This window comes from Mustela putorius, unplaced genomic scaffold (assembly GCF_011764305.1).
Source record: "Mustela putorius furo isolate JIRA1106 unplaced genomic scaffold, ASM1176430v1.1 tig00000129_pilon_pilon_pilon, whole genome shotgun sequence".
Classification (NCBI taxonomy): Eukaryota; Metazoa; Chordata; class Mammalia; order Carnivora; family Mustelidae; genus Mustela; species Mustela putorius.
In genome coordinates this window covers 18,638,621-18,658,048 of record NW_025421290.1, presented here as the reverse complement: position 1 = coordinate 18,658,048, position 19,428 = coordinate 18,638,621, and the positions used below count along the sequence as shown (strand labels likewise).

General features: G+C 35.0%; 1 protein-coding gene across 2 annotated transcripts in view; it reads right to left on the bottom strand.

Annotated features, from left to right (window-relative positions):
• The window catches only part of FUT8 (fucosyltransferase 8), a 294,755-nt gene that overhangs the window by 230,117 nt on the left and 45,210 nt on the right, over positions 1-19,428 (bottom strand). For both annotated transcript variants that reach the window (XM_045070563.1, XM_045070567.1), the window contains exon 2: positions 17,416-17,501. The gene's annotated coding sequence lies outside the window, so the exon portion shown is untranslated. The remainder of the gene's footprint in view (positions 1-17,415; positions 17,502-19,428) is intronic.

Genomic DNA, 19,428 nt, shown 5'->3' with positions numbered 1-19,428 from the left:
ATAATCAAATATATGAATGGGAGACATGCTTTAAGTACCCAGCTCATACTGTCACAGTAGGGTGAGAGGGATCATTTTCCCCCAGCTTCATATAGCTACCATCCCAGGAACAGAGCTCAAATCCCAGAGGCTGCACCTCTCTCTACAAGGAGGTTGGGCCAAGATTCATTTGCTTAGCTCAGGCACAGCGAGCAATCCCACTCAGACACGTTTGATGCTGTACACCAAATAGGATTCCTAGACCCAAGAGAGACAACATGCCCAGGAAAAAGAATTAGACGTTTTTGGTTTTGTTTTTGTTTTATGTAGGCTCCACCCTGGGCTTAAACTCAAGACCCTGAGATCAAGACCTGAGCTGAGACCAAGAGCTGGATACTTAAATAACTGAGCCACCCAGCCAACCAACTAAATTCACCCTAAAATTAGATGTTTTATAATGACACACTTTGGCCTCATGGAGTAACTCCCCATAGAAATACCCAAACACCTCCTAACTCTCTGCCATGTGAATATTTATTTTCAAACACATTTTGGGAAACATTTTATTATATAGGAAATTAGGGGACTTCCTATATGGCAACTATTGACATATATTTCCAGCTCACCTACAAAATTATCAGCTTTCTAGAGGCAGGGTCTTAATCATTTTGTGTCCAAAATTACAGCAGTTGTTCATTAAATTTGTTGGAGAAAGGGCAAGAAATCAAGACGAGGAGAAAAAAGGAGTAAGGACAGAAAAGACATATGATGAACATCCTTGTATACATCACTTTAAATGCCAACCAATACAGATATTCCTAAGTGAGATATATATATATATATGATATGATTTAAATATCATATATATAAATATATATATTAATATATATATTAATATATATAAATATCGTATATATATATAAATATCGTATATATATACGATATTTATATATATATATATATATTTAAATCATATCTTCCCCGAAAAAATTGCAAAGAATAAGAACAAATTCCAATTATGGAATTTTACTGCTTTTAAATGAAATGAACTCAACAATTCTGCATGTTCTTTACCTTCCCTTGGGTTCACCTATGTCTCAGTAGAAACATGATTTTTTTTTTTTTAAATCATGGTAAAATACCTTGAAGATGACAAGAGTAAAAAAAAGCTAAATACTTTATCAAATGTCAACTTAGAAAGTCAGAAGAGAATATGCAGTATAGAAGGTCCTAGACAATCTTTTGATGGCTTTTATGGGTGAGGAAGTAGGTTCAGGATCATCAGACTAACTAACTGTTTCTAGAAGTTTCTATCACTACTGACTTTCCACTCAAAAGGCTAGACCCAGTTCAGGCCTAAACACAAGTGACAGGAGAAGAAAAGTCAGAAGAACGCAGAGAAATCTAATAAGGAATCCTAACAAAGACATCAAATTAAACCCACAAATATAAAGCCAGTGAGGAAAACTTCAATTTTTAAGTACAACATAAAATATTAAATTACTTAACTACAGATTACTTACAACCTAAGTATGAGAGTCCAGAATACCAAGTCTGACACATCTTGACATTTTTATCACCTAGTTACAAAATTTCAATTTTTAGAAGAGAACAATGGGAATCACTATGGCAATTTAAGTCCTAAAGAACTGTTTTCTAATCGTGTAAGAAAACAAAGATCTTCAAGATGCAATAGAAGTTAATTAGCACTGGGGGAGAAAACATAAAATATTCCTTAAAAGAAAGATAAAGAAAGAGAGACTGAAACTTGTGAAAATCCAGGCGAGGAAATGGCACAACATACAAAAGCTAAATTAGAGGATGCCTGGCTGACTCAGTCATTAGAGCATTCAACTCTTGATCTCAAGATGGTAAGTTCAAGCCTCGCACTGGGCACAGAGTCTACCTAATTAAAATAAATAAATAAATAAATAAAATTTTTTAAAAAATTTTAAGCTAAATCAAAAGAAATGGAAAAGCTAAATACATACACAGTTCATCACAGTGATAACAGAATAAACTGTCAGTCTGACCAACCTAACAATGTCACTCTATGAAAAATCAGTATAGTATGTTACTCTATGAAAAAATATACTATTAAAAACAAAATAATACAGAATGAGAAAACACACTAACTACAAAAAGCACAAATTTAAAGAGAAATTATTATCAAAGCTATGTTTAAAAAAATCTATATATGAAAAAGAACTAAAAGAACCATATATTCACACATGGTAGCTATTGTCATGTTAAACTACGGGATAAAGTATGATTCTCTTATTTTAATAAAACAGTTGTCTGAATTACCTGTAACATAGTGATTTTTTTTAATGTAATGTTTTTTAAAAGAAAATAAACATTTAACATACAATATACACCAATTTCTCTTTTCATACTTCCACCAAGATACTGAAGATACTGAAGTCAAGATATCTAAGCACTAAATTCATGATGTACATTAAGGTTTGTTGTTTTTTTACCACATCACAGAAAATGTAAGGATTAACACTATTACTCTATTCTCTACTCATAAAAATAATTAGTGAACAATGTACCAATTAAATTAAGACATCCAGTCTGAATGAGCCATCCAATTAATTTCATAAATCCAAAGTATCAGCACAAGCTTTTTGTTTTGTTGCTTTCTTGTTTTGTAATTTTTTTTAAGATTTTATTTATTTGACAGAGAGAGGGAGACAGAGACAGAAAGCACAAGCAGGGGGGAGCACAGCAGAGGGAGAGGGAGAAAGAGGCCCCCTGCTGAGCAGGGAACCTGATGGGGCACTCCATCGCAGGACTCTGAGATCATGACCTGAGCTGAAGGCTGGTGCTTAACCAACTGAGCCACCCAGGAGCCCCAGCACAATGTTTTAATAACCATTCCCAGAATCATCAGTATAGTTACCATAAGTGCAAACTGGTGAAACTTGACAAGATCCTACACCCAAAAAGTCTGTAAAAATATTTTTTGTATGGTTCAAAAGTATAAAAATGAAACTCTGACTATTTAACATAGGAAACAAAGGAAAGGTTGCCAGTGGCCCCAAACTACACTTGCAAACAGAAGAATAGTAACTGGGCTAAGAATGAGTCATTTCACCAATAACAAGAGTCAGTCCTAAGATCAATTTCCCTCTGAAAAAGTTCTATACTCATTCCTGCAAATTAGAATACATTACCTCAAACTGTGCAAACCGAATGCCAGAAGGAAATCAAATTCCAAAATACCGTCAGACAAAGGATATCATACCAAGTCACCATTACAAAATTGCCAAAAAGAGTCAAAAATTAATCTTCAATCATATCCAACATGTAAAGAGCTTATAATTCATCACTCCTGTTCTCATTAAAGAAAGAAAGAAAGAAAGAAAGAAAGAAAGAAAGAAAGAAAGACTTTGTGGGGGTGGGGAAGTTGAAAATCAACAATTCTTCTTAGATCCATCAGAGAATTGAACTCAGAGGGCAAACTGTTACCCTGAAAACCAGAGACACAGACAGGCAGATACAGAAAATCACAGTGTGGGAGCTGCAGAAGCCTAGGAACATAATAAGCCCTTAGCTGGAGCCAGGATCAATAGGAATACTTTAACAATAATTGACAATTTGATGGAAGCTCTGTGTCAACTAGCTTGGAGTGAAAAATGGAGAGGAAATCCAGTCTTTGAAAGGTCCCCATGCATTCCTGACTTTTTACCTCCAAGAACCCTATCAGGTTCTCACTGGGAGAGTCTGAGAAAAAAAATCTTATTTCCAGAAGGGGGAGGGGAAAAGTAACCATCTTGAAATATGCCCAGAACTCTCTGTTATTCTTTAAAAGGACTGTCTGGAAACAAACAAACAAACAAAAACTATTTAATAAAGCTTAAGAAACTAGAATTTTATAGAGTCTAACCAACCAAGATTTTATAGAATCTAACCAACCTGGGGAAAAGTAAATATCCAATTCCAACCCCTCCATCCTTCAACATGGGGTAAGAGATAACCAAAGCAGGCTCACTAAAACACTGGGACCAAATATACCGCATCACATCATTCTAATAAAATAACTATGGGTAACAAGGATGCCTCAGTCAGTTAAACAACCACTTCTTGATTGTAGGGGCAACCTGGCCCAGTCGGTTAAGCAGCTGCCTTGGTTCAGGTCATGGTCTCAGGATCCTAGGATAGAGCCTGAATTAGGCTGCCTGCTCAGTAGGGAATCTGTTTCTCCCTCTTCTTCTCCCTCTGCCCCTCCCCCGTTCATGCTCTCTCTCTCTCAAATATATATATATATATAAGTGTGTGTATGTGTATAAATGTATATATGTATATGTATACATATGCATATATGTATGTAAAAGAACTGCAAGCCTCAGACTCTATTAAAGGATTCTCTACAAAACCCAAAACCAACAGGGCAGACAAAAACACTACTAATTTTAGCCTCTGACACCACTGCTATGGAATATAGTAAACAGCCTAACTCCTGATCAGATATACATAAAACCTCACTCTAAAAGCCTAATCATTTCACTTTGTTTTACCTAATATAACGTGTCTGGCTACCGACAAAAAATTACAAAGTATTGTAAAGGCAAAAACTATGATCTGAAGACACAAAGCAAGCCTCAAAACCAGACTCAGGTATAACAAAGGTTTTAGAATTATCACTGAGTTTAAAAATAGCTATGATAAATACACTAAGGGCACTAATGGAAAAAGCAAACAACATGCAAGAATAGATGGGTATTGTTAGCACAGTTATGAGTAAGAAAAAAAATCAAAAGGAAATGCAACAAATCAACAACAATGTAACAGAGATGATAAACAATAAACCAGATTCATGAAGCTCAGAACATACTACACAGGATAAATACTATAATATGTACACCTAGGCATATCATAGTAAAACTGTAGCAAAACAGATAAGAAAATCTGGACAGAATCCAGAAGAAAAAAGCTTACCTAGACAGGAGAAAAATAAGAATTCTGTCAAACTTTCTCCTCAGAACCATGCAAGCAAAGTGAGCAGAGTGAAAAATTTAAAGTGTTAAAAGAAAACCCACCAATCCAGAATTCTGTACCTATCACAATTATCCTTCAAAAGTGAAATGGAAATACAGGCTTTATCTGACAAATAAAAATTGAGGGAACTGAAGGCCTCCTCACCTTCCTTGCAAGAAATGTTTAAAAATTCTTCAGGGATGCTGGGTGGCTCAGTCAGTTAAGTGTCTGCTTTTGACTCATATCATGATCCCAGGGTCATGGGATCAAGTCTGTATTGGTGTCCCTACTCACCAGGGAGTTTGCATCTCCCTGTCTACCCTGCCCCATCCCCACTCTTGTGCTCTCTCTCTCTCTTAATCTCTCTCTCTCTCTCAAATAAATACTTAAAAAATAAATAAAAAATAAAAATAAAAAGTTTTTCAGAGGGAAGGAAAATTATAAAGCATTGTAATTTTGTACAAATTACAAAATGTCAGAAAATGTGGATTACATTAAAAAATGAAAAGCATTAGAGAAGCAATGAAGATAAAATTAAATCTTATTTTTTATTCTTGATCTAACAAATAACAACTTGTTAAAAATAACAATAGCATAATATATTCAGTGATCACAGCTTATAGATAAATGAAATGAATGACAGCAATATTATAAGGGATAGGAGAAAGGAATTGGGAATAATCTATGATAAGGTAAGGTACCTGCACTACCCATGAAGTGGTATATTATTATTTGAAAGTGAACAAAGATTAGTTGTAAATGTGTAATTACAAACTCCAGGGCAACCACTAAAAAATTTTACAGTAAGTATAATGATATATAAGATATGATAAAAAAATAAAATCATATGAAATGTTCAAATGAAACAAGAGAAAGCAGAAACAGAATAGAAGACCAAAAAAAAGAAAGAAAAAACAGCAAGGGCATGGAATAGAAAGCAGTTTAAAAATATGGTAGATATTAATCCAAGTATACAAATAATTACTTTAAACATCAATGGTCTAAATACATCAACTAAAAGACAGAGACTGTCAGCCAATGATAAGGGATGGGCATTACCCAATGTCAAAGGATTAATTCACCAAGAAGATATAACTTCCTTTATATGTATGCAACTAGCAACTGTAAATCAAAATAAATGATGTAAAAACTAGTAAACTGCAAAGAGAAACACATGAATTCACTATTATATTTGGAGACTTTAACACCCCTCTAGTCAGTAATTGACAGAACCAGTACACATAAAATCAGTAAGAATATTGTAAAACTGAATAGCATCATCAATCAACTGGATCTAATTGACACCTACAGACTCTTTTATTCCACAATAGCAGTATACACATTCTTCTCAAGCTCAAATAGAGCATTTTTCAAGATAGACTATATTCTGGGCCAGAAAACACACCTTAATCATACAAAGTATGCTTTCAGACTACAATGGAATTAAACTAAAAATTAGTAACAAAAAGATAGTTAGAAAATACCCAAATATTTGGAAATTAAATAACACACAATACTAGTATGAGTCAAAAGAAAGTCTCAAGAAATTAATACTTTAAGTAAAAATGAAAATAAAACAAAAGTATTTGTGGAATGCAGTAAACATACTATTGTATTTTTTCTTCCTAAGAAAACTTTTATAGCACGGGAGTTATATATTAAAATAATAGAAGGAGTTAAAATCAATCATTCAAGCTTCTGCCATAGGAAATTGAGAAAGAAGGGCAAATAAAATCCAAAATAAGCACAAGAAAAGAAATAATAAAAATTGGAAGCAGAAATCCATGGAACTGAAAATATGTAAATAAAAGAGAAAAGGCAACAAAAGTAAAAGCTGTTTTTTTTTCAAAGATCAATAAAATGGATAAACCCCTTGTCAGGAAAAAAGGAGAGAAGAAACAGATTAGTAATATCAGAAATATCAGAAAGGGCCCATCACTAGTGATCCTATTCACATTAAAAGGCTAATAAAGCAATATTATAAATAATTCAAGGCCCGTACATTTGACAACTTAGATGAAATGGAACAATTCTTTTAAAGACAATCTACCAAAGCTCACACAAGGAAGACACAGATCACACAAATAACCCTATACTAATCTAAGAAATTAAATAAATAATTACCAATATTCCAAAGCAGAAAGCTCCATACCATACCCAGATATTTTCTCTGATGAATTCTACCAAACACTTAAGAAATAGGAAATACCATTTCTCTGCAGTCTGTTAAAGAAAGAAGAGGGAGCACTTTCTAATTTGTTCTATGAATCCAGCATTACTCTAATACTAAACCCAAACAACATTACAAGAAAGGAAAACTACAAACAAATATCTCTCATGGACAGAGATGCAAAAAATCCTCAAAAAATATCAGCAAGTCAAATTATACACACAACCAAATAAGATTTATTCTAAATATATAAATCAAGTTCAGCATTTGAAAATCAGTTTTTTAATGTAATCCATCACACATCAACACACTGTACAAGAAAAGTCATGTGATATCGATACCTGCAGAGAAAGAATTTGATAAAATTCAACACCCATTTATGATAAAAACTCAGCAAAGAGAAGTACAAGGGAAATCCCTCAGGCTAATAAAATCTACAAAAACCCCACAGCAAATACCATTCTTAATAGTTAAAAACTAGATACTTTCCCTCTAAGATTTTCCCTCTCACCATTCCTATTCATATCATATTGGACACGCTAGCTAATGCAGTAAAACAAGAAAGGATATAAATTATATAAAGTAGGAAGGAAAAAATACAACTATCTCTGTTCACAGACAGTATGATCTACATAAAAAATCCCAAAGAACTGTAAGGGAAAAAATACCTGGTAGTAATAAGCAATTATAACAAGACTATAGGATATAAGGGAACTCTGTACTTCCTGTTGTATTTTCTCTACAGGTAAAACTACTCCAAAAAATAAAATCTATTTAAAAAAAGCGGGGGGGGGATGCCTGGGTGACTCAGTTGGGTAAGCACCTGCCTTTAGCTCAGGTCATGATCCCAGGGTCCTGGGATCAATTCCTCCACTGGGCTCATTGCTCGGTGGGGAGCCTGCTTCTCCCTCTGCCTGCTGCTCCCCCTACTTGTGCTCTCTCTCTGACAAATCAATCAATCAAAAAACCTTCAACTAAACAACCAGCACAAGAGTCCATTAATTCAGAATAGGTATTTAAGAAGAAGGGAAAAAAATGTGTTTAACATGATCATGATTTTCCTTCTTTCCCTTTTTTCTTTTTTTTTTCCTATGAAACTACAGAAGTAGCTGGTTGGGGGCTGGGGGAGGAGAATTCTTTAATTTCTCAAGCATATGTGAATCCAACAAAATAAACACTACACAGAAAGTGAAGATTCCAAACCATAAAATAAATCAAACATATCCATACCCTACTTTCTACTCTTTGCCAATTCAAAATTCTCTGAAACTAGAAAAAAATTTCTTACAAGAAGAAGAAACTTTATCTTGCTAAATATTAGCAAACCAACTTCAAGGTCTAAAATGAGGAGGAAAATCCAAGTAAGTTTAATAAAAACGTGAATCATCAGCGACCATATCCACCCACACCTCTCAAAAAAAGCCTTCCAGGATTCATCAGAATGGCCCACAAGTCAAAAAAATCTTGTTTTTTTTTTAAGACTTTATTTATTTGAGAGAGCAAGTAAGAGAGGGCATGAGAGGATGGAAGGTCAGAGGGAGAAGCAGACTCCCTGTGGAGCTGGGAGCCCAAGGCAGGGCTTGATCCCAGGACTCTGGGATCATGGCCTGAGCTGAAGGCAGTAGCTTAACTGACTGAGCCACCCAGGAGCCCAAAATCTTGGCGTCTTAAAGGTCAAGTTATTTTCACTGATGTGGACAGCACATTAAAAAAACATTCTCCTACTCTTTTCATTGAAGGATGGAAATGTGAACAGAAAATTTGATACAGAAGGTATGTATTTTTATTACCATAATTATAGCATCTATACTTTATTAGTTTTTAATTATGATCATTTTAACCTATTTTTTCAAAGATTGATTTATTTAAGAGAGAGAGCATGCGCTTGTATGTAAGCAGGGGAGAGGGGCAGAGAGAAAGGGAGAGAATCTCAAGCAGACTCTGCACGAAGCATGGAGCCCAACAGCAGGTGGCATGTCTGCCTCCATTTCAAGATCCTGAATTCATGACCTGGGCGGAAATCAAGAATTAGATGCTTAACAAACTGACCACTGAGGAACCCCCCTTTTAACATATTTTATTTCAAGTACTGCTATGTATTATTGCAAATTTTATATTCTAATATTCTTCTAAAACTAAAAACAAAAGAAAAGAAGAGAGGAAAAAAAAGAAATCACCATTGTTGCAGTTTCTGGTGATCATCTCTGAATAACCCAAATAACCAACCCTGAAAACAGGGTCCTGGGAAAATTTTTCTGTAATTAAAGAGCTATATGCTGGAAGATCCTTAAATTCAAGTGTTGAGAGATTTCCAGGGTTTCACAAAAGATGGGTCTGAAATTCTACCATATGGGATGAATCAACAATCCATTTTCTTCTACTTCAGTCACTTTTAATGCAAATCCAAAGATGTTGGTTCAACCTGTATTTATACTTACCACCAATACATAGACATTATTAATTTGTACCTTGAAAAGAACAAGCACAGACACAACCACACATGGTTTTAGTATTACCAAAAAATTTCCTCATAAGTATCCACAAAATGTTAATGAAGTAACTATTATGTATTTTCAACATTCGGAGACAGAATTCAAACAACACTGCAGTGAGCTATTTAAAATGTTAAAAAATCCAATGTAAGAAGAATCACTTACACCTAGAACTCTTGGACCAGGCTCCACCTCATTAGTCTATTACCATTCTCTAGGAGAAATGTTTCTCAGATCCCTTGACTGCAGGAATATTATAATAGAGCAATGTGTGCAATGAAGGGAGATCTACCCTCTCATGTTCACTTGAAAAAAGATTATTTCATTTTCTGAACTCAGCTGAGAGAGTGCAGCAACGATACATTTTTCTAACTTCAAGTGAATTAACTGACCTCAAAAATGTCTCTATTCCAAATATATTATTCAAATTGAAAAACAAAATATGGTTAAATCAGAGAGATCAGGACTAACTTCATGTTTACTTACTATCTTCATGAGTGGTCTTCACCCAAGTAAGCAAAACGTAAACAAGGCCACATTCACAAGTCAGAATTTATCATATAAGCATTTAAATCATTCTCTACTTCCTTTTTAAATTTTGTCACTCTATCAAAACTACTGTCAGCATGGTATATAGCAGAAACTCAACAATTAACAAATTTCAGAATCCGAGACCTACAAAGGCCCATACAGATAGATCATTTGGTCCATTCCTCTTTTCTTCCAGACCTCCCCATTATACCCATTGAGAAACTAAAAGCTGGAGAAGACAGTAACTTTCTCAAGCTATTTAATAGCAGGGCACAAATTAGAACCAAGGCAACTTGATTTCCATACTGGTATTCTTTCCACTACATCATCCTTTTGTCAAGAACTCTGAAGAGTCTGAGATTTTATCCTACATGCGTGCTAAGCAATCAGCCAGCCACAGTGTCCTGGATACTGAGAAACAAAATCATCTAGCCACACTAGATACTGATGACTGAAACCACATGCTCCCTTGCATCCTTGTACTTGGGGAATAGTGTCCCCCCAAAAGTCATTCATTGTCAATGTGACCTTATTTGGAAATAGGGTCTTTGCAGATATAATCAAGGTAACATGAAGTAATAGTGGATTAAGGTGGGCCCTAATCCAGTGACTGGAGTCCCTATAGGAAGAGGGAAATTTGGGTTACAGATACAGAGGGAAGACCACCTTGTGAAGATGGAGGTAGAGATTAGAGTTACGCTGCCAGGAAACAAAAAACACTAAGGACTGCTTGTAAATACCAAAAGTTGGAAGAGAAAAGAGCCTATTGTTTTAAGACATAAGGGTGTGGCAATTTATTACAGCAGCCCTAAGAAGCTAATATATCTACATGCAAATCTTCTGGTATATATTAACGAGACTTTATTAGTCCAGCATTCTCATTAGCATAACTCTACTATTCCAGGAGGCTCTTGCATGAATATAACTTGATTGTTCATTTCAGAAGCTTCAGGAAAAACCCATCATCTCTTCAACAAGAAGCATCAACAATTTTTAAATCCTTGCTTTGCTGTTTCTACCAATTCTAAACTATTATGGTATTCAATCCCAATCAAGCCCAATCACCACAACTTAAGACTCAAACCAAACTTCAAATTCTCAAATTTTGACCTTGGCTTTGCCCCACTACGATATCACCAAAGCCTTCTGAAGATGGTATTCTCCTTCACAGCAATAAACAATAAACTCAGTTTTATTTTAACAATAAGTTGTGTTAGTGGTATTTGGCAACTCTGCATCAGATAATCCTGGCAGAAGATATGACACTACTGGTTCAGAGACAAAGAACAGCTTACTACTCAAAACAACAGCAGGAGCCAGAGTATCATCATTTGTTCTGGTTCCGAGCCCTAATCCTTAAAAGGCAACACAAGGTGAGCCAGTGATGCCCGCACACAGAGTACGTTTGTACAGGAAAAGAAAGATGAGCTTATGAAACCCAAATCTTTCAAGGGGTTTATAAGCTAATGTGCCCTATCTTTTCCCCAAAGGGATTACCTTTATTATCCTGGACAGCAAAGAAATCTATAACCTGTTTTCCTTAGGAAAACACTATTTCTATCTTTCTAGGATGTTTGGTATACAAATTTCCTTGAAAAGACAGTCCCCAACAAAAAGCTGTCAATGCTTCCGCTCAGAATATGAACAGAAACACAAAAGAGTCATGAAGAATTTTCTCCAAATAGCTGTCTCCTTTGTTCTAAAGGGCTAGAAATTCTTAGGAAATCAGAATGAAATTAGTATAATATAATGAATAGAAGATGTTACAAGAGAAAAAAAATTAGAGCAAAGAGGTGTACTTTAGTATAACTAAAACCACTTCAACTGAGTCATAATCTCTTAATATGCCCATACATCAAATATCTAAAATTAAATACTTAAATGCTATTTTATTTTAAAAGGTTCCATTTCTAAAACAGTATCTTGAATAAGTTTTGTTCTGTTTTTGTGTTTTGGGTTTTTGTTTGTTTGTTTGGCTAATTTTCTAGGCCTGGTAGTGCTCTTAAGAAAAAGGAAACTGGTAGTTCTGAACATGAATATCACTAGTCATCAGAGAAATGCAAATCAAAACCACAGTGAGATATATCACCTTATAGCAGTCAGAATGGCTAGTATCAAAAAACTGAGAAATAACAGGTATTGGTGAGGATATGGAGAAAATGGAACCTTGTACACTGTTGGTGGTTTTGTAAACTGGTACAGCCACTATGGAAAACAAAATGGAAGATTCTCAAAAAATTAAAAATACAGATATCATACCACATTTTATTTTATCTACTATTTTATCTGTAGATACTATTCAAGTCATACAATTTATCTAAAATATTCAGAAACAGAACAGTTCAAAGTCGCAGTGACTCTTAATTTCCAGGCTGAGAGCTGGAATCTAAAGCAACATTCTCTGATTCAGAGCACAATACTTTGCTCAAGATCTTTTTATTTCTTTTTTTTTTTTTTAAGATTTTATTTATTTATTTGACAGAGAGAAATCACAAGTAGATGGAGAGGCAGGCAGAGAGAGAGAGAGAGGGAAGCAGGCTCCCTGCTGAGCAGAGAGCCCGATGCGGGACTCGATCCCAGGACCCTGAGATCATGACCTGAGCCGAAGGCAGCGGTTCAACCCACTGAGCCATCCAGGCGCCCAAGATCTTTTTATTTCTATAGCACACAATGAACCAGATAATTCTTGTACATAATCAGTAGCCTTTTTGAGATCACTACATAGCTAATTTTTTATATTACTAATTTCCCCAAGGCAGAAGGACAATTTCCATCACTTTCAATCCAAATATTCGTTCAAGAAAGTTTAAATTGACGTTTTATGCCTGACATTTGCCATCTTCGAGAGTAAGTATGATTTTTAATATAAGAGAATTCTTATAACTTATTTGACTTTTCTAAACAGGTAGGTTTTGGAGCTACCTATATGAGGGTTAACTATACAAGCCTATCAGTACATTTCTGATCTAACACTATACTCAAGAAAGCAACATGATTTTTCAATAGTCAGGAAACACCACAAGATCCAATATATCCCATTTCTAACAGTTTTGAATTACTTGTCTTTATATACTCAAAAAAAATCATAAATGCAGGTCTCTTGCCCTACCCACAAAATCTGTTTAAAAAAATTCCTTGGTTAAGCTTTAATGCTTTTTAAAAGAAATGCAACCCCAGCCCAAAAAAGCAATAGTAAAATCATCATGGTTTCTTTAACAATAACAAATAACATTCTATTAATAGATTCTGTTAATAAAACATTCTATTAATAATTCTACTAATAAACATTCTTTTAATACAATGATTTATTTTTAAAATGTATAACTGCATATTAAAATGATCACACACCACCACTAAGTGGGATTTATTAAAGGAATGCAAGGATTGTTCAATGTATGAAAACTGATCAATGTAATATGCTACATCAACAAAATGAAAGAAAAACCCACTCAATCATCTCAATTGGTATAAAAAAAAAAGCATTCGATAAAATCCAATACCCTCTCATGATGAAAACAACCAAATAGGAACAGAATGGAACTACTTCAACATAATATAAGCAATATATGAAAAACCCACAGCAAATATCATACTCAATGTTGAAAGACCAAAAGCTATTCCTCCAAGATTACCAACAAGGAAATGGAAGTCCACTTTCCCCACTTCTATTCAAGATAGTACTGGTAGCTCTAGCCAGAGCAATACGTCAAGTAAAAAAAAAAAAAAAAAAAAATATATATATATATGTATCAAGGCATCCAAACTGAAATGGACAAAGTAAAATTATTTATTTGCAGATAATATAATCTTATGTGTTAAAAAACAACAACAACCCTAGGGGCACCTGGGTGGCTCAGTGGGTTAAGACTCTGCCTTCAGCTCAGGTCATGATCCTAGGGTACTGGGATGGAGCCCTGCATGGGGCTCGCTGCTCAGCAGGGACCCTGCTTCCCCACCCCACCCTGTCTGCTTCTCTGCCTACTTGTGATCTCTGTCTGTCAAATAAATAAATAAAATCTTAAAAAAAAAAAAAAACCCTAAAGACTCCACGAAAAAGCTCTTAGAATAAATGAATTCATCAAAACAGCATGATACAAAATCAACATACAAAAACAAACCACATTTCTACACAAAATGAACAATCTAAAAAGAAAATTACAAAAAGAATTCCATTAACAGCATCAAAAAGAATAAAATACTTATGAATTAACTTGACCAAGGAGGCAAAAGACTTATACAATGAAAACTACAAAATATTGGTGAAAGAAAATAAAGAAGACATAAATAAATGGAAACACCTCCCATGTTAGTAACACTAGGAGACTTAATATTGTTAAAATGTCATACTACCCAAAGAAATCAACAGATTCAATGCAACACTGATCAAAACCCCAATCACATTTTTTCTGATATAGAAAAACTCACCCTAAAATGCATATGAAATCTCAAGGGATCCCAAAGAGCCAAAACAATCTTGAAAAAGAACAGAAAAACTGGAGGACTTACACTTTCTGATTTCAAATTTTACTATACAGCTACAGTAATCAAAACAATGTGTGGTGTTGGCTCAGTCAATTAAGCATCTCCCTTCAGCTCAGGTCATGATCCCAGAATCCTGGGATCCAGCCCTGTGCTGGGCTCCCTGCTCAGCTGGGAATCTACTTCTCCCTCCTCCGTGTCCCTCCACTGACTTGTATTTTCTCTCTCTTTCTCAAATGAATAAAAACTTTAAAAATAACAACAACAACAACAAAACAGTGTGGTTTGCCACAAAAACAGACACATGGACCAATGGAACAGAGAGCCCAGAAATAAACTCTCATATATATGGTCAAATGATTTGACAAGAGTGCCAATAACATTCAATGCTAGGGGGGTAGGGGTGGGAAGGACAGTCTTTTCAATAAATGGTGCTGGGAAAACAGAATATCCACATCCAAAAGAATGATGCTGGACCCCTACCTAACATATATATAAAAATTAAGTCAAAATAGATCAAGTACATAACTGTAGGACCTAAAATAATAAAACTCTCAGAAGAAAACATAGGATAAAAGTTTCATGTTACTGAATTTACCAATGATTTCTTGGATATGACACTAAAAACATAGGGAGAAAGAAAAGAAAAATTGACAAACTGGACTTTGTGAAAACTAAAACTTTTGTGCATCAAAAGATAACATCTGTGAAATAAAAAGGCAACCTAAAAGACTGAGAGAAAATACTTGTAAATCATGTATCTGATAAGGAATTACTATCCAAAATATAGAGAGAACTCCTAAGCCTCAACAACAAAAGACAAACAACCCAATTCAAAATTGGAAAAAAAGAAAGGAATAGACATTGTTCCAAAGAAGATATACGAAGAGCCAATAAGCCCATAAAAAGATGTTCAGTGGCACCCATCGTTAGGGAAATGCAAATCAAAACCACACACACATACAAACACACAAAAACCTACAATTTCATACCCATTAAAATGGCTACTATCAAAAATCAGAAAGTAACAGTTGTTGGCAAGGAGGTAGAGACAGTGAAACACGTGCAATGCTGAAGAGACAGTAAAATGGTATAGCTGCTGTGGAAAAAAGTATGGTGGCTCCTCAAAAAATTAAAAATAGAATTACTATATGACCTACCAATTTCATTTCTGAACATATATATATATACCCAAAAGAACTAAACACAGAGTGTTGAAGAAATATTTACACACTTATGTTCATAGCCACATTATGCACAATAGCTAAAATGTGGAAGAAACCCATGTCCAACAACCAATAAGCAGATAAGCAAAATAAAGTATGTACATACAATGGAATACTATTCAGCCTCAAAAAGAAAGGAAATTCTGTGCTATACTACAACACGGATGAACCTCAAGGACATTATGCTAAGTGAAATAAGCCAGAAACAAAAGACAAATGCTGTGTATGACCCCCCCCCCCATGTGAATTACTTAGAGTCAAATTCATAAAGACAGAAAGTATAATACTGCTTTCCAGGAGCTGGATGGAATAGAGAATGGGGAGTTACTGTTTAATAGGAATATTGTTTCAATTTTACAAGATGAAAAGAGTTACAGGAATTCTCTGATGACTGCATAGCAATGTGAATGTACTTAAAGCACTGAACTGTACACTTAAAAATGGCAAAGATGAGTGGGGGAGGAGTGCCAGGGTGGCTTATATAGGCCAAACGTCTGCCCTCAGCTCAGGTTAAGATCCTGGAGTCCTAGGATTCAGTCCCCTATCGGGCTCCCCACTCAGCAGGTAGTGAGCTTCTCCCTCTGACCCTCCCCTCCCTGGTGCTTTCTCTCTTTCGCAAATAAATAAATACAATCTTTCTTAAAAAAATGGCTAAGGTGGTAAATTTTATGTCATGTATCTTATTGTTATAAATATTAGGCTATATATTAGTATTTTATCACAAAAAAGAGAGAAAAAGTATGACTAAAATTATCACCAAAAGTTGGAAACTCCCCAAATGTATATAAAGTGGTGAATGAATAAACCAACTATAGTATATCCCCATTTGGTAGAACACAGCTCAGAATTTTAAAAGAAAGAAAGAAAGAAAACAAATTACTAGTACAACAACATGAATGAATCCAAATGCATTATGCTAAGTGAAAAAAGCTAGATTTTAAAAGCTACATACTCAATGATTCTATTTAAATGACATATCAGAATAGGTAGACTATAGGGACAAAAAACAGATCAGTGGTTGCTAGGAGTTGAGATGAGAGAGAGGTTGACTACAAAGAGACAACATGAATGAATTTAAAAGATTATGGGGATAAATATATATTTGTCAAAACACACAGACAACACTAAAAACAAATAATAATTTTTATGTATGACTAAAATCTGGACAACAATCTATCCTTTAAAAGTCAGCTATAAAAATGTCCAAAAATTCTAAGATGAGTTGTTTCTTTTCAACACCCAATATGTCACACAACAATGCCAAAATTACAATGTAACATATTCAGCCACAACTTGTTTTTAACCAGCCTCTTAAAGTACAAAACTACTAAACAAGGAGTAAAACATTTTTTTTATTTTATGCACTACAGACTATACATAGTAGGTAGTACCAAAATGTCTGTTAACTAATACATAATTCAGTAGCATTTAGATTGACTTGGTCTTTCTAATTCATTGCCACGTACATACATAGATTTTAACACAAAATTATCTATTTCTCAACATATCAATTTATAATTAGAAAAGGGAAATGCTGTACAAAAAATATACTAACCTGAATTGTTCAGTTAATCAATAAAGGCAACAGGACACACTTTATCTTGAATGAAAATACCACCTGGGTCATGAGTATGCAGCAACCTAGAGCAACAAACAGACAAATGAAATTCAGCCTTACTCAGAGAATTCAGTTAGAATACCTTCAGTTATTGTATCATTTAAAAAATTCCTTTTTATTCGAGGCCCCTGGGTGGCTCAGTGAGTTAAAAATTCCTTTTTTTTCCCTTACAATATGTCATAACATGTAAAACTTTCACTTTTTAAAAAGATTTTATTTATTTATTTGAGAGAGAGTGAGCAGGGGGAGGGGCAGAGAGAGAAGCCGGCTCCCCACGGAGACATCCGGCTCACTCACAGGACCCTGGGATCATAACCAGAACAGAAGGCAGATTTTTTTTTTTAAAGATTTTTATTTATTTATTTGACAGAGAGAGAGAGATCACAAGTAGGCAGAGAGTCAGAGAGAGAGAGAAGCAGGCTCCCCGCTGAGCAAAGAGCCCGATGTGGGGCTCGATCCCAGGACACTGAGATCATGACCTGAGCCGAAGGCAGCAGCTTAATCCACTGAGCCACCCAGGCGCCCCGGCAGATTTTTTTTTTTTTTTGAAAGATTTTATTTTTATTTAATTGTCAGAGAGAGAGCACACAGGCAAGCAGAGTGGCAGGCAGAGGCAGAGAGAGAAGCAGGCTCCCCGCCATGCAGGGAGCCCCATGTTGGACTCGATCCCAGGACACTGGGATCATGGGCAGCCGCTTAACAAACTGAGCGACCCAGGTGTCCTCCGAAGGGAGATTCTTAACCAACTGAGCCACCCAGGCACCCCAATGTAAAACTTTTATATATTTATTCACTTCTGTAAGCAGTGTTTTTCAAATCCCAATAAAGAATGGGTTTCTACCTTATTGTAATCAAACACAGCAACACTCATTGTCTTCATTTGCTTCATAGTTTATCTTAAAATAAGTCAACACCTATAAAACTTACTTTGTGAACACAAAATTCTTTAATTTTGTCTACTTTTTAACATATGGGGCAATCAGCTTTCTCTCTTCGCAGACTAATGCTCAAAATCTTCTACATCCCTCATATCACAATCAACTCTACAACCTAATTTCTGACTCTCTTCTACAGAGAATTCCATTCAAGCCAATTTAATCTGCTTGTTATTCACAGAACAATTTTGTCATTCTCAGCTGTCACCCTGCAACACACCATTCCTTCTTCTTAGAGCAGGGACTTTTTCTCCCTTATCCTCTTGGTGAATCAATGCAAATCCACCAATTTTCTCAAAATCCAGCCCCTCCATTTCTCCCTGAGAGCTGACATAATCACTATGTATTCCATTAATCTTTGCTAGAATGTGTTGTTGCCTTATACATGTGCCATTTCATGTAATCTTCTAATAAGGGACCCTACCTCTTATTTCTTTTGCCTCCCTAATATCTACTACCATGTTTGACATATAGAAAGTTAATCATATGATTGACAAGTGAATGGTCTTAATAAAGATTCACACATCAAATGTTCACTGAATATGTATGTGCAAGTCCCTAAGTACAAAAACCCAAGAATAATATAGTGACACAATACAATCTTCAGAAATATGTCTTTCTGCCAACTACATTACTGTAGTCTTGGACTGACATTTTTACTACATGTGAGAAGCATTCTTTATCCAATAACATCAAAGTGTACTGAAACCAATTTTTGGTAATTAGAAATAACACTGAAGGCATCATCACCAACTCCAACTTCTCCAGCATAAAGCTCCAACTTCTCCAGCATAAAAAACAACTATTTTTACTTTCAATTAAAAAAAAAAAATCTACTCGGAGGCAGAACACTTATTAATAAGAACATTCAATAAATTACTCTAATCTAAAAATAATAAGCACATTTGTATAGTGCTTTTCTATTTACATTATCTCATCTGCCAGATCTGGTTGAAAAAGACAAACCACTGCTAAGTCAACTACTGCAGGGGTCCATAAACAATTCCTAAATGGC